The sequence below is a fragment of the Ornithodoros turicata genome, chromosome 1 (assembly GCF_037126465.1).
Source record: "Ornithodoros turicata isolate Travis chromosome 1, ASM3712646v1, whole genome shotgun sequence".
Lineage (NCBI taxonomy): Eukaryota > Metazoa > Arthropoda > Arachnida > Ixodida > Argasidae > Ornithodoros > Ornithodoros turicata.
The window spans coordinates 163,758,802-163,774,629 of record NC_088201.1 but is presented as its reverse complement, the minus strand read 5'-3'; the positions used below and the strand labels follow the sequence as shown (position 1 = coordinate 163,774,629).

General features: G+C 43.4%; 1 long non-coding RNA gene across 1 annotated transcript; it reads left to right on the top strand.

The window, feature by feature from the left end:
• The first annotated feature begins 15,070 nt into the window (after positions 1-15,070).
• LOC135372335 (uncharacterized) lies at positions 15,071-15,828 on the top strand. The gene is made up of 3 exons (XR_010415952.1): positions 15,071-15,173; positions 15,238-15,436; positions 15,778-15,828. It is a non-coding gene; the product is annotated as an uncharacterized LOC135372335 (long non-coding RNA).

Genomic DNA, 15,828 nt, shown 5'->3' with positions numbered 1-15,828 from the left:
GTCGTTCGTGTCCCATGGCCTCCCAGGGTCTCTGCTGTTCACATTTAATTACATACAACTATCATAACTTCCCGCTATTGCACTCATGGTTCTCACGTATAGGAATATGAGACTTTTTATAATACAACTTGTAATTTTGTTTGTAATCATATCGATTAAGAATATCTTCTTTGATTAAATGTGGTGACTGTTTCTCGTTTTGATATGGTATTGTGTAGCTATTATTTCCCTACATGTTGGAGAATACGTCAGTTAGGTTCTATATTAATGTTATGTGTGGATTCGAATTATTTTCTTATGTCTGCGCTATTCACTTCATAAGAAACTGATTAATTGAATTTGTGTCATGTTGGAATATTAAAGTTAGCTTCCATATCATGCTCCAAATTACTTACATCTATCAGGTTCTCACGTCTCAGACTTTTTATGATAAAACTTGTAATTTTGATTGTAATTGTATTGATCAAGGATATCTTCATTGATTAAATGCGCTACTACACTTTAATTCTGATTAATTGAAAACTTTTGTGTATCATTACTGTTAATAAAAAAATCTTGTGTTTGATTTGTGACACCTATTGAATGCTATTGTATCGTACCTGTAATAAGTATAACCTTTGTTACGTGTATTGTGTTTCTTCTGCTTCAGGTTTTTTCGCTGGGTTTTTCACCTTCACACTGAGTCACAACATAATTCCTTGCACTATTGATTTTAATATATATATTTTCACTTGTACTTTTGTGTATAGCTATCCTTTGCATGTCTATACTTGCATGTAAACTGCCCACTGCACAACTGTTGTACCGGGAAAAAAAATCTGATGGAAGTCGGCCCAAGTGGGAAAATGGCGAAAGAAGTCGGCCCAGGCTGAAAAATACGTAAAAAATACGTGAAAATACAAAAAGTTCACCTTTGGGTACTGCGGAGCGATGTCCTGAGAAACAATACCACTACTTCGGACCCTGTGAGAAGAGTGACCGTCATCTACAAAACACCAAGCAGCACAAAAGCGAGAGGGGTGCCATAATGACAACCTTGAGTGATTCTTCGAAATTCAAGGTCGACGACACCAACAAGCTTCGTCCACTGCACCCGCATCGGTCAAGAAACATCTGTCCTCGTCAGTAGTCCACCGTTGGACTGCAGCGCCTTCTGAGGTTAACCCGGGCTTGCGACGAGCTGTTACGACGCATGCTGCCAGCCATTTTGGTCGTCTTGCCGGACTCGGGAAGCCATCTTCGCCAACGCTCAAGCTACGCTTTCAAGTGGGGATGAAAAGGCGGCCAAGGTCCGCTTCACAGACCTGTCTCGCCGATAGACCTCGTTCTCACGACGGCTAGCTACTTAACCGGCCACCTATGGGTCCACTGTGTTCTACTTTCCCAATGTAACCTCTGTAAATATACGCTGTTTCTCTGCTTCTTCGGCCTCAGCCTCGTTCTTGTCAGGGTGTGGAAATTCGGTAACGCTACCAAGTCAGCGATTCGCAATAGTACCAAGACCACTGGAGAATTCCCCTACTCCATGTGGGCATAACCTTGGCGAAAGTGTAGTGGAACTTTATGGTTGGCGGCTTGCCTCTCTTTTCGAATCCACTAGTGGGTCCTGAATGAAAAAGACATGTTTCTGCGATGTATTCGCGCTGCTTGTTTAGAAAATGTTTGCCTGAAATAATTATTGCTTTGACTTTGTTTCAGATGATCACTCGATTGATATTAATAGAAATATTCTACTAGCTTGGAAGGTATTTTTGAGTTGCGTGTGTTGATTTCCTCTGTAGAAAGCTTTTACCTTAATTTGCATTTCAGATGTGTTGTTTGTTTGTGGCTTCTGCGTGTAGAAATTACTGTTGCAAAGTTATCATTAAAATGATGTAATTAAATTTGATTCTCGTTTTCGAATGAGTATTGTTTCTATCACTGAATAAACTTGGCTTTCTCTCTTTGCTTCAGATGTTCACTCGATTGATATTTTGTGAGTTGGGAATTATGTATGCATGATTTATTAGTTGTGTGTGTTGATTTCTTGATTGATTAACAATAAATTGAAATACATTAAATTCACAATATTTCTCGTTTTGCTTGAGTATTGTTTCCGCCGATGATAGCATAATATTTCTCGCTTGCTTAGATAACGTTTGTCTAAAACCAGTTTGCAGTGATATTGATGTCTGTTTGTAAATTATTGCTTGCTACTGCTTGTTTTGATATAATTATTATTGTGTTCTTCGAATCGAATAATGCTAACGTGTATTTGCGATAGTTGATCGATAACGCATTTTGCCTCTGTGCAAACATGATCAGTCCTAAGAATATTCCCCTTTGGAGGAAAGAATGTGAAAGAGAGAGAGAGAGAGTCCCCCACCCCATAGATTGACAAGGACGTGCGGTTTGGGCTGTATAGAGGGGAAGAGAGAGTAACCCCCACTAGGCTCAAGTAGCAAAGATAGCTGGCTTGGTTGTACTGTGTGTTGGATACCTCCGTCAAGGTAATGTTTATAGTGCCTGAGTAGCATGAAAATTGTATATTGTTCGACTAGATTAGGTTGCAAGGATGATTTTATGATAGTCCAAAGATAGATTATTTCAGTTTGAAGTTATTAAATTTGTAATGTTTCTTGTTTTGATAGTTTGTTTCGCTATTATTTTCCTACATGTGTACCTTGTTTACACGTTGGCAGATGCGCCGTTTAGAGTTTTTTTTTGTTACTCAGCGATAGGCCCGTGCTAGTCACGGTATTAAAATTGTAATGTTTCTCGTTTTGATAGATTGCTTTTCAATTATTTTCCTGTGTCTGTCTCACCTGTTCCCTCCTGTCTCTCCTCTCTGTCTCTCCTGTACGTGTTGGATGATGTATCGTTTAGAGAGTTTCTCTGTTCTTCATCGTTAACTCTGTACTGGTCACAGTATTAAATTTGTAATGTTTTTCCTTTTGATAGACTGCTTTTAAATTATTTACCTGCATGTCTCTCTTGTTTACGTGTTGGATGATGCACGGGTTTGGCTCTCTGTTAGCTGTTGATCGTGTTTCTCATTACTTCCTTGCGTGTGTGGTATTCACTTCACAAGAAACCGATTAATTGTGCCGTGTTGGAACATTCAACTTAGCTTCCCGATTGTGCCTGAAATTACTTACATCTAATAGAAATTGTAATCATTGTGCTCACGTCTCAGACATTTTATAATAACATTTGTAATTTGATTGTAATCGAATTGATTAAATTGATTAAATGATTCTTTGATTAAATGTACTGCACCATTTTAGTTCTGATTCATTGAAAACTTGCGTGTATAATTACCGTTAATACAAATATTGTGTTTGATGTGTAATACTTCTTCAATGCCATTGTTTCATACCTGTAATAAGTAAGTATACTCTTTATTATGTGTATTGTATTGTGTTTATTCGGTTTCGTGTCTTTGGATGGGTTTTCCTCTTTCACGCAGAGTCAGAACATAATTCCTGCCACTATTTAGCTTCAATAAATATACTTCATCTTGTACTTTCGTGTATGGCTATCCTTTGCATATCTATACTTGCATGTGAACCGCCCACCGCTCGGATGTTGTAAGGAAAAAAAAATGCCTGTGAATTTGGCCCAGGTGTGATGGTAGCATCGCTTGGGTGTGTTGGCAGCGTGCATGTCTATACTTGCATGTAAACCGCCCACCGCGCAGGTGTTGTAAAAAAAATCCGAATGAGGTCGGCCCAGTCGGAAAAAAACCCTGTATGAAGTCGGCCCAGTCGAAAAAAAACGTGAATGAAGTCGGCCTAGGTGTGACGGCACCGTCACTTGGTAGGGTTGCCAGCGTGCATGTCCCTACTCGCATGTAAACCGCCAACCACCCGGCTGTTGTAGCGAAAAAAAATATGAAAGAAGTCGACCCAGGCGGAAAAATTACCAAAGAAGTCGGCCCAGGTGTGACGGCACCATCGCTTGGTGGGGTTGCCGGTGCGTATGTCCCCACTTGCATGTAAACCGCCTACCACGTGGCTGTTGTAGCGAAAAATTGTGAATGAAGTCGGCCCAGGTGGAAAAATCGCCAAAAAAGTCGGTCCAGGTTGAAAAATGTGCAATGGTAAATGAACGCACGGCCCTCCGGTACCGTGCCGGTCACTGATCACTTCATAAGAATCTGATTAATTAAATGTGTGTCATGTTGGAATATTCCACTTAGCTATTTTGATTGAAATTACGTACATCTATCAGAACTTGTAATTAAATCTCCAATATTGCAATGATAGTGCCTAGCACCAATACAGTGTGCGATAACTGAGATGTTACCACTACGAGCATACAGCAAATCACAACCACATAAATAATATACACAATTGCACCGAGCTGTGCACACTTTCACACACTCACACACACACACAAATACATGACAGAGTAGCCTGTCTCTAATAAGACTTCAACAAATTTGTGTAACTCTGTTTTGAAACTGGACACAGGAAGGCCATTTTCAATCAGCTGAAAAAAATTGTTCGGAAAAGGAACGGTTTCTGCTGGTTTCCGTAGTTGGTCCGTATAGCAGTGGAACATTGGAAGGTGGTACAGTGCTGAATTTCATACCGTAATGGCAAGTGTTTGCAATGGCGCTAAAAGATCCTGAGTTTGCAAGGTAATTTTGTTAAAGTGTCTGATTTCCAAGTGGACACTTTGTCTACTGTATTTTGCATGTCTTGAAGGAGCTGAGGGGCTGGCTGGATGGGTGGATTGTAGTGGCACCCCTGGTGGGCCTCTTTGCCGCGAGGGTCCAGCACATTGCACCTGTAGACATGGTTGTTATACACCAGGCTTTCTTTCTTTCTTTTTTTTTTGTGCACTGCAATTTTCTCGTAGTTCCCCTCTGTGCTGTTTCCCCAGATTAGACAACAATAGTACAGCTTGGGGTAAACTAAGGATTTCAACTGCGTTGGTTTAAAATATAGAGCCCTTCTTTACTATATGCAGTATCCTGCATATTATAAGGAAAACAAATACAAGAAAACTTGTGCCTGATCCCTGCCTTTGTATTTCCGACATTTGGTTCCATATCTTGTCCAGGGAAGTCATGAACTACATTGGTGCACATTGCTGTGACAATTAAAATGTTAAACCTAGATGCGGAATACATAGCTTCATTTTACGTACTGTAGATGTTGCTTACTGCATTGGCATAGCTGCATTCAGAACAACACTCGGAATGTACAGTATATCTTTTGATTTAGTGCGTAAACTACAATTTTCTTTAATCCTTATTTTTCTTTGTTGTGTAAATGCTCTCCTAACATCTGCATGCCACAACGTAATTCTCACAAGGAGAGTAAACACTGTATAAATTATACAGAAGACACTAACCTCGTCCAGATGCAACAGTTTTGGAAGATATATTCAAGAAAAGCACTGCGGACTGCTGTAGGCGGAGGTCCTTTGTACACAAAATGAGGGGTCCGTCTCATAGTCTGCGTTCTTCACACACGATTGGCAAAATCCGCTGCCAACCATACCTGCCGCTGCGGTTGAACGCGCAGTATCGTACGGAACTGAATGCCCGCCGAGAAATCTCGCTTTGACGATGTCAAGTGAACTCTGTGTACCTCGATAAATTGGTCGTTGTCACAAAAGATATAAATAAAGAAAACTTGGAAATACACACACTACACTAACGCTGTGAAACAGCGCGCCGGATCCCGAAAGTCCTCGTAGCTACTTCCTCTTTCCACGGAAGTCGCTAATTGGATTATCGCAGCTATAAAACAGGTCGCAGATTTCGAAGTATATACGTACTTTTTATTTCCACACATTGTGACAACAGTATATCGGCGTAAAAATGTTGGTTCTTGCTGAAAGTTGTTGTTGTAGTGCTCGATCACGTGACGGCATTCTGCGCGCTGATTACATGGGCGATTGACGTCATCCCAATGGGATTACCAGATGAGTTTTCTATATATGCGTACGTTTTCTTGGTTTGACGCTAGCTGTGCCAGCGTCGGCGTGAACCGCGATGTTCAAAATTCGAGTTTACAAAAACTGTGAGGGGCTGAGGCATGCATTTTCGTATGTGAAGTTGTTTTTGTGTATTCTATCGGTAGCCACTGCAGAAAAGTATCTCCAGCTTCTGGTCAGAGACCCTTTAAGGAATTATTGGAACTAAAAAGTATCGAGTTAATTTACCCGAAAAAGTAGCATAGGGTTACTTCCACATTTCTTAGTTACTCACACACATAGCCGCACTCAAACACACGCTTACATTGTTGCTGTTTGGCATTTCCCTTTTACTGACCTCTTCAGATCAAAACTTTGCGTTTTTCAAATTTAGTGTCACTTCATCACACTATTTCGCTTCAACTTCGCGTCACGGCATGTACTGTGTATGTACTGCATGTCACAATGCTATTCACGCTATATGCTGTGCTATGTCATGCACTATTAACTAATTTTAATGTACTTCAATGTTAACAAATACACAATGTGTTTAGAATCAGGAGATTCTACTTCTTCGTTTGAGGGTGGATTATTAAACGCCCTTAAATCTAGATTGCTCTGCATTTCAGGACAAAATATGCTGCATGGTTCGGCTAAGGGCCCCGACATTAATCATGTTCTCTTTTTTTTGTATCCTGTTTCAGAACAGCTTGGATTTCTGCACTGCCACTATTGTAACACTGTTGTAACATTGTAACATTTTCGTCACTGTAATAACGAAATGAGGAGAATTCATTTTTTGTTAGAGGTGGGCGTGTGAGAGCCAATCTGTTCAATTCGGCCTCACCGTCATTGTCATGAGCCACCAGTGGCGCCACTACATGCTTATAAGAGCGCGCCACGTGCTGTTGTGTATTCTTTCATCGTACGACGTTCATCAATACGTCGTTAGTCTGTTGGATCCTTGCTTTAGCTCATTCGGCCCTTCATCACCCAAATTGCTAGGTATCTCATCACTCATTTGATCATTGTATGTATCATACCAGAGTGCTACTAAACTGTCTGTGTGCTATCCAACTGCCGTATTCCTGAATCTTCTTTTGAGTTTGGCAGATAGCCAGGGACATCGGGTCCGTTACCGACGCTTATCAACATTCTTCACCCCCTTCCTTTGGTCTATTTTGCCTCACACCGTTTACTTGTACCCTTATATACTTACTTGGACCACTTTTACGGCTTTCGTATTCACGCATTGCAATCATCCTGTGGTTGCATTATCCTGTTCGCACCAAGTCTTATTCCTGAGCTTCCACAGGATGCCGTGCACGTGTACCTTTGAGTGCCACCATTTGAAGAAGAAGAAGAAAAAAAAAGAAACAGGAAACGGCCATAGGTCCCTGAATTCGTCCTTTGTTTAGACGTGCTGCGTTGTTTAGGGTAATGGCACGCCGCATGTTGTTCCTATATGAATTGTAGTTATTGCTTGAAATCAGCTGCAACAGGTGTGGTTGATAAAAAGTGCGGCTCTCATGCGATTTCTTGTGATATAGATGCATGCGCAAGCTGCGCACGAAGCGAAGTAGTGTGCCTGGTATACATGACATGTATCTTATCGTTCTTAACATGTGTTTGTGGGTTCGATATGTTCATGACCGATGGGATAGGTGCTGATATTGCAACTTCACATTTTGTGTTAGATGATAGGCTTACAGCAAACTGATCCATTACTAATCTGGTTAGATACTGAAATTACTGCAAAAAATCTCGTCTAATTATTGGAACTATAGCAACCAAAAATAATAAGAAAGCACACAAGAAAGAAGAGACAACACGCCCGCTGCACTCAGAACTACCCCAACTGCGAACATCCGTTATCCATGCATGCTGTCGTCTGTCGTAGGTAAGGGTAGGAAGTCAAATAAAGCTGTAAGGCTTAAAATTGAAACCGATAATCAGTGGCATATCCAGTACCCCAAGCACGGAGGGGTGTTGGAAAAAATTGGGGTGGGGTCATTATTATAGTTACGTCATTACAGCTTAACATATTATTACCGAGATGTGTCTAAAGCTGAAATCGCAAGGGCACCCCCGTAGGGGGTACACTAGCGAAAAAGTTGGGGGAGTCAATGAACATTGGGGGGTTAGGCGGGTGTAGGGGGGTCTACATAAATCACTGCCGATAATATTCTTGCCATAAAGAGAATTCCAAATGTGTTGCGATGCTAAATGTCACGTAACGGGAACATTTAGCAGCAGTTCCCAGAATCCTTTAGACTTGAGCGACTGGTACATATTATGTGTGCTAAGAATGCGTCCAGCTGTCTTTTGACGGATACGCGCAGAAAAGCATGCATGAGAAAAACGACATCGCATGTGCGCCCATTGTGGATTTCGATATATTTTCTGTTTCTGGATTCCACCTTCCGAATCTCAACAAGGTGAGACGTTGGGCGTGTTGAAACATACTAGTGGCAGAGTAGCACCGGAAAAGACAAGGACACAGACAGAGGCGGAGAGTTTTCATTTTCCCAGGGGGGGGGGGGGGGGGGCAAGGGCGCACCGCGACATAAGTACTCTGGCGGGGGTGGGGGGGGGGCAATATGTTTATTAAGAAAAAAAAAGAAACGTAAGCCAGATGGATGTCGACTTGCTATTCCAAAAAAAGTGAAAGGGGGAAGACAAAAAAGGAAAACAAAAAAGAAAGCAAAAGAAAACAAAAAGAAGGAAAGGAAAGAAAAGTGAAGAACACAAAACTAATCACACACTCTGGCGGGATCTTATGATGTATGCAGAACTGGTATAGAAATAAGAGGAAGGAAGAACAGAAAAACAACAGAAAAACAGAGAGAACGTAAACAGTAGACATGTGCACAACTGAAGGCATTACGCCTTTGAAAACTGAGTGCAAAAGGAACAAAATGCATTGAATCCTCGGTGTTTGACCCGAAATGCGCGCAATATTATGAATATGGTCAATGAAATGGACCAGCGGGAGTTGAACCAGCTCCCAACGGATATGCGTTCCGAAGATTCTACCGTTGCACCTCACTGGCAGCTGCAGGTACCTTTTCGACTGCTTTCGTTTCATTGATCTGATTGCTTTGGGCGAAATTCAGGCAATGTGTTGTGTCATCCTCTGTGTTTCTTCGCCTCATCTTCTACTGTGATAAAGTATGGTGGGCGGATACATATTTTACAAATTGCAAGACGCATTTTTGGGGTTCGTGCCTCTTCGCTCTTTTGACCCGGGCGCTCCGAGCCCCAAAGGTTGGTGTCAGTCTCTTAGCGGGACTTCCCGGGGGAGGCGGCGCCCCCCCTAGTTCATGTTCCGGGGGGGCAAGGGCCCCCGCGCCCCCCCGCAGTCGGCGCCTATGGACACAGAGGACAAGCGCTAGTTTGTTCTCCTCTATGTCCGTGTCTCTTTTGGCGCCACTCCGCCACACGTTTCCAATCGTTACAATTACAACACCAGAAGTGCCTCATGTGCCTGTCCCCTTCCCTCCTCTCCACTGGTGAGCTCCCTGAGTCATCCTCACATCATATGTACAAAACTGAAAAATAAGGCAATAATTACTAAACTACATGTATTTCATGTTGTTTTTATGAATCATTTGTTGATTGATAAACTTCCATTAGCAACAGCGAGTTTTTTTAATACTTCATTCTGATTGCAAGACATGACCGCGAGAGGGGGTAGGCGTGGCTATAAAAAGTAGCGACGTTGGATCGAGAACCTCTTTTTATGTATGGATTACGTGCAGTGCGGATCACTGTCGTCTGTGCATCATTACAGGTAAACAATTGTGGATATTTCCAATTGATTGTCGGCTTTGTTGCACGTTTTAGTTGGAAATGCTTTTGATTATTCATTTATAGATTATGAACCTGAATATTCGAGTTTAACGTTATGAATGCTTTGTTGAGAGTGCACGTGTTCCGGGGTCAGCTTTAAGCAGCCTTTGAGACATTCGGCGATGTTTACTTGACTTGCCTTCGCATATGACCCTTGAGTTACTCACGAGCTTATGGCTGGGATTAACTCAGATGGCATTTGGTAATGTGTCTATTGGTGTTTGCTTGCGCCTGACATTTTTTACACTGGCCCTCACGCACGACACAGAAGAGAAACGAACACTACAAAAGTAAGGAACGTTCCCACTGGAGCTGTGCTGTGGAGAGTTTGCTCGGCTCTATACTTCGTAGTCTACGCCTCCCAAGCTCCAGAATTCAAAGCATATGGTTCATGGTTGTTCTGTTCAAAAGGCATGCCCGTTTATAAACTGCAGCTTGATTGCCGGTGTTGCATTTCCTTATTTGTTTTTAATAATTTCAGTGCCATTTGTAGTAGTAGTGTCAGTTAATGTTGTCAGGTTTTCGAGTTTTTTTTTCTTTTGCTTTCGTGACCCGTAGATGAGTCATCGCTGACTCATCAGAATGTGACTGTTGTTGTTTCCTTGGATGTCTTCAGTTTTTCATTGCTATGTGTTGCAGTTTATAAAATACGTGGCAGTCCAGTTCTTCGCCTTTTCTTCCCTTGAACTATAATTGGTTTTATTTCTCTGTAAATTTGAAGTGGATTGATACAGCAGATGATAGTGTGGTGCGGTGTCCCTGGAACATACTTATAAGTGATAAATTCCATTCGGGTTGAACATATCAGTGTCCTTTGCTTTTAACCAATATGCGCAACATTTCCGTCTTCCTTTGTCACGAATCCACCCCGTTCATGAAGGTCCATCCTCCGCGTTTATCGTGGCGTATTATCATAGTATATCGAAAATTACTGCTCGCGGCACTGTTGTGTGTAGCTGAGCAGTGCCCTGTCGGCGAAGTCGCACACGAAGTAACTGTACCAATACTGTCTCGTAGGGGAGGCCGCTATCCCTCACTCTGACTCCCTTGTTAGCAGACGACACCCAGGTATCGTGTGGTCACTCCCCACCCCCTCGACAGGCGGCGACTCAGCGCGGCGGCCTCCCCTCCGAGCCGCTATTGGTATGGTTCCCTCGATCGCGACACCGCCGATAGGGGACTGCTCCGGCACAGGCTGGAGATTTCAGACAACGATGTCGCGAGCAGTACATGATCCTGCGAATCGGTACTCAAATGTTCTGGGAAGAGCCTCGGGATCACATATAGTCCAGGTAGTTTACCTTATTGTAGCATCATTTGGTGTTGATTTGCAATACGTAGCTTTAATCAGTACTGATTAATACGCAATAATACGCAATAAAAATACGCAAAGGTAACACGTGTTACCTTTGCGTATTTTTCAGAGCACCGGGAAGAGGACCATCAACATTACAACTACCAGAAGACACTATGTTCCTAGAGTTTTAATATGTGTGGTCAGCGAGCACTTAGGGCATGTGTCTGGTGTAGTGTGTGCGCGGTGCTGTGTTGTGTGTGTGTATACTACATCGAGCTACGCATAGAAGTTCGGGTAAGTGGTCTACACATTGTCTCTCTCGAACTTTTGTCCGGTGTTCTGGGTCATCCTAAAACAACAGTGAGTTGCGTCTGTGGTTGACACTGGTATACGCAGGAGGTATACGCAGAGGCTTTTCGCAGGCGACTGTGCTATGCGTTGCCCTTCCAAACAGGAACAGCTGCTGTTCAGAGTAATCGAACTGTTCTGTATGCGTTCCTGTCCTTCATATTGACTTTTCACATAGCGATCCTTATCGCTATATTTAAATCTCGTGCGCTCGAAAGCCGCTTTGGGTGGCTAGTGCAAGGTCTCGTGGAGAATCACGAGCCAAAGTGATGCATTTAATGCTCGTTCATGCCCAGCAATTCGGGACAAAACGTAAAGCAGGTTTCACCTGATACTGCTCCCATAGACGCCATGTATTAGGAATAGAAAAACGCGTGCAGCACGTTCCGTTGTTACCACTTTGCATTCGTTCTCTAGTGGGACGTTGCCTGTGTCATAGCGGAACATCTGGTGCAAGTTTCGTTGGCGAATGTTTGGGTCTTCGAGGTTCCATTTCGGTTCCAAATTTTGTACCTGTAAAGAAGGCTTCTCGGGATGCACTAATGCGCTGGTTGGAGCCCTCGACCAGGTGAGTTAGCGCAAATACACCATGCATTTTGCAAGAAACGTGTGAGTTGAATGCTCTGTACGGCTTCTCATACACCCAACAAGACAGATAGGTTCACATCATTTATTGTGGATGAAAACAAAAACAAATACCATCTTGCTGTCGCGAGACTTTTCCTCCAATACAGGTAGCATACGAGAAAATTGGCCAGTGGCGCGCAGGCAAGGAATGTGGTGATATGAGCGGTGGTAAAGAAGCTCTGTGGCGGATATTAGAACACTCGGTTGATTTCTTTCACCTCCCAAGAATTTGGGAATAAACGTATAGAAGTCATCACCAACTTGCTGCGGTGGGACGCCCGCATTGAAAATCGAGGGGCGCGCGTACCACATTTTGATGACACTGTTCTACATGGATTCTGATTCTCGTGTGTTTATTGTGAACTGAGAATGCCAACACCACAAGACCAGGAGGCCAGGCCTGCCATTGGAGAGCAGTGTGTTGTTTTCTTATGGTAATACTTTCAAACGCAGATTTGTGGTGAATCTTGTTGGGTCCCTTCGAGATTCCTGACTTTTCTGCTTGTCGAGGGACCTTCACTTGGGAGCCCCAATGTGGGGGTTCTTCTGCACACTTCAGCATGAACTTCACGCGCTCCAAATTCCGATTGCGTGGATTCGAAATACGGAACAGACCGAGCTAATCATATAGCAGACATTCCTGAATAAGGTTAGAAAGGGATAACGAAAATCAACTGGAAAGATGGTGATATGCAATGGGTAATGGTAACATTCCACCTGTATCGAAAGGCCCGAATGCACAGAACCGGCCTCGCCACCTTTAATGATCCTAATGATTTGTCCTTGAAACAGCTGATCTGCGCAGCTATATTTGCGTAAGGCAGATGACTTTCTGTTTGCGCCACCTGGTTACGCGCGTTTCGGAACGTTTTCCCTCTGCTTGGTTGATTGCACCAATTACCCAATATTATTTATGTGCCCTTTGTCATCCATTGTCCATCCTCCCGTCTCATTTTGTACATTCTGCAGCTGCACGTAAAAGAAAAGAAAGAACGAAAGCGTTTCAGCCATATGTGCGCAATTGGCACATCAAGCGGAAGACCGGCTGTCCAGCATCGTACAAGAATCCTTAAAAGTCAGTCATCATAGTGCAGCAAACAGACCCAGTAAATTTCTTTGAAACATATCTCTTTGCATAAAAGAGATATCGAGACGCTTTTACAGCATCCTGCTGTGTGCTATCAAGGAGTTTCACCAGTGTATACATAACGTGTTGTGGTGGATCCGCGTCATTTTTACCTCACCAGTCAAATGTCAATCAGGAAACATACAACGCCCTCGTAAAGTTATCACTTATCAGTGACGCGTAAGAGGGAAGCAACGCTGCCTCAGACACCATCAGATCCCACAATATCTTCCTTTTTATCTTCAGGTTGATCGAACAACAGTTCGAAGCACACGGGTCTCAAGCAACGTAAGCAATTTAACCACCTGCAGTGCAACTCCTGGGGCCTGCGCATAAGCATCGTGATAATGTTAAGTAAATGTTTATTTGAAGCCCTGTACGAAGACCGGTTGGAGCTTTCCAGATAAATATTACTATTATCGCACACACGATATTGGCAACTCTTGAAGAATGATAGCGAAATGTAAAGTCAGCAAAAGTAATAAATAGCGTTGTGCTTTTTTATGACAGTACTGTTGGCTGATTTGATTACCAACAAGTCGAGAGGTGCATGTTTTCCGCATAGCAACCTACTACAACTACACCTACAGCAATTTACCTGCTGAAGCGTGAGGTGCAGTTCGATTATGTTTTATTATGTTTCTTCTTTTATGTGTGAGCGATATGGATCAGTTGGCACCACAGTGGTTTTGGCATTCTCAGTTCACAATAAACACACGAGAATCAGAATCCATGTAGAACAGTGTCATCAAAATGTGGTACGCGCGCCCCTCGATTTTCAATGCGGGCGTCCCACCGCAGCAAGTTGGTGATGACTTCTATACGTTTAGTCCCAAATTCTTGGGAGGTGAAAGAAATCAACCGAGTGTTCTAATATCGGCCTCAGAGCTTCTTTACCACCGCTCATATCACCACATTCCTTGCCTGCGCGCCACTGGCCAATTTCTCGTATGCTACCTGTATTGGAGGAAAAGTCTCGCGACAGCAAGATGGTATTTGTTTTTGTTTTCATCCACAATAAATGATGTGAACCTATCTGTCTTGTTGGGTGTATGAGAAGCCGTACAGAGCATTCAACTCACACGTTTCTTGCAAAATGCATGGTGCATTTGACCTAACTCACCTGGTCGAGGGCTCCAACCAGCGCATTAGTGCATCCCGAGAAGCCTTCTTTACAGGTACAAAATTTGGAACCGAAATGGAACCTCGAAGACCCAAACATTCGCCAACGAAACTTGCACCAGATGTTCCGCTATGACACAGGCAACGTCCCACTAGAGAACGAATGCAAAGCGGTAACAACGGAACGTGCTGCACGCGGTTTTCTATTCCTAATACATGGCGTCTATGGGAGCAGTATCAGGTGAAGCCAGCTTTACGTTTTGTCCCGAATTGCTGGGCATGTATGGGACAATGGCACTTGACACTTGTTCCTTGACAGGTATGTCTGTCGACTCATCAATAATCACCGCATAATGCCCCGCTTCACGGATTTCATCTGTCGGGGAACGGAATACTCCATGAGCCACGATTTCCAACTGTTCGTCTAGAATGTCGTGGGAAATCCACTTCAATTTCGCGCGGCGGAGCCATGCCGTGACCTCCGGGGCGTCATTTGCGCGAAGTTCCAGGAGCTGTTGCAAATTTCTTTTTGTCGTCATGGCCGCGTATTACAACCACAGGGGTGCCAGAAGTCCCAGACCTTGTAACCACCCCCAAGCGGTCGCTCCTTGCAAAACCGCCATCTTGTCCAGGCCTGACGTCACTAGCAGACGATACGGCGCGCACGGAAGGCGACGAAAACAAATTGGCGTGGTTTCTATGCTGTGTGGCAATTGGTGGCAACTTGCCAAACGCAACTATGTGGTGTTAGTCTGGTGTCGTTGTGCTGCTTTTAGGTATTTAAAGTTGTGAATAACACTTTACAATAATAAATATGGGACGTTGTTGCTACATGGGCTGTCAGCACCGGTCCGGCGAGGCAACAAAAGCCTCGGGCGTAACATTTCACTGGTAAGTATATGCGTTTGTCGCACATCGTACGACAGTTGACTTTACTTCTATTTATTGATTACAGTTTCCCACGAGATCCTACGCTTCGAGAAGCTTGGGTTGAGGCCATTGGGAGAACTGGATGGACACCCAGCAAACACAGTGTAGTGTGCTCCAAGCACTTTCAGAACCGTGACATGGACAGGACATCGTTAGCACGGATTCGATTAAGACCTGGTGCGGTGCCCATCGCTCATCCTTCTGTGTCTGCTCCTGAGCTGCAGGTGCGTTTGAGTGCTCTCGTTCCCGTACTCCAAAGTGCGTATAATATTGTTTGAACGGTACAAGAAATTGTGACAACCTGTTATGAATCAGTGAGCGTTAATGTCGACGAAAATAAAAGAAAGGAAAGAAAAAACTTGAATAGCAAATTCTGTAAGTAATGCTATCAGAGAACATACTTTTTGTTTTGGTCATGCGCAGTAACCTTATTGAAATTTTCAATTAAGTAACATGACGAGAAAGTGCAGCACATGAGATATGGACTTGTGATCTACATTTTTCTGCCAATCCCTAGCAATATTTCATTACCTATGGCACACATATGATGTCGGTTATGTTCCAGGTAGCACAGCTTTCAACAGCACCTGAGGCAGCACGTGAAGCAGAGCATGAA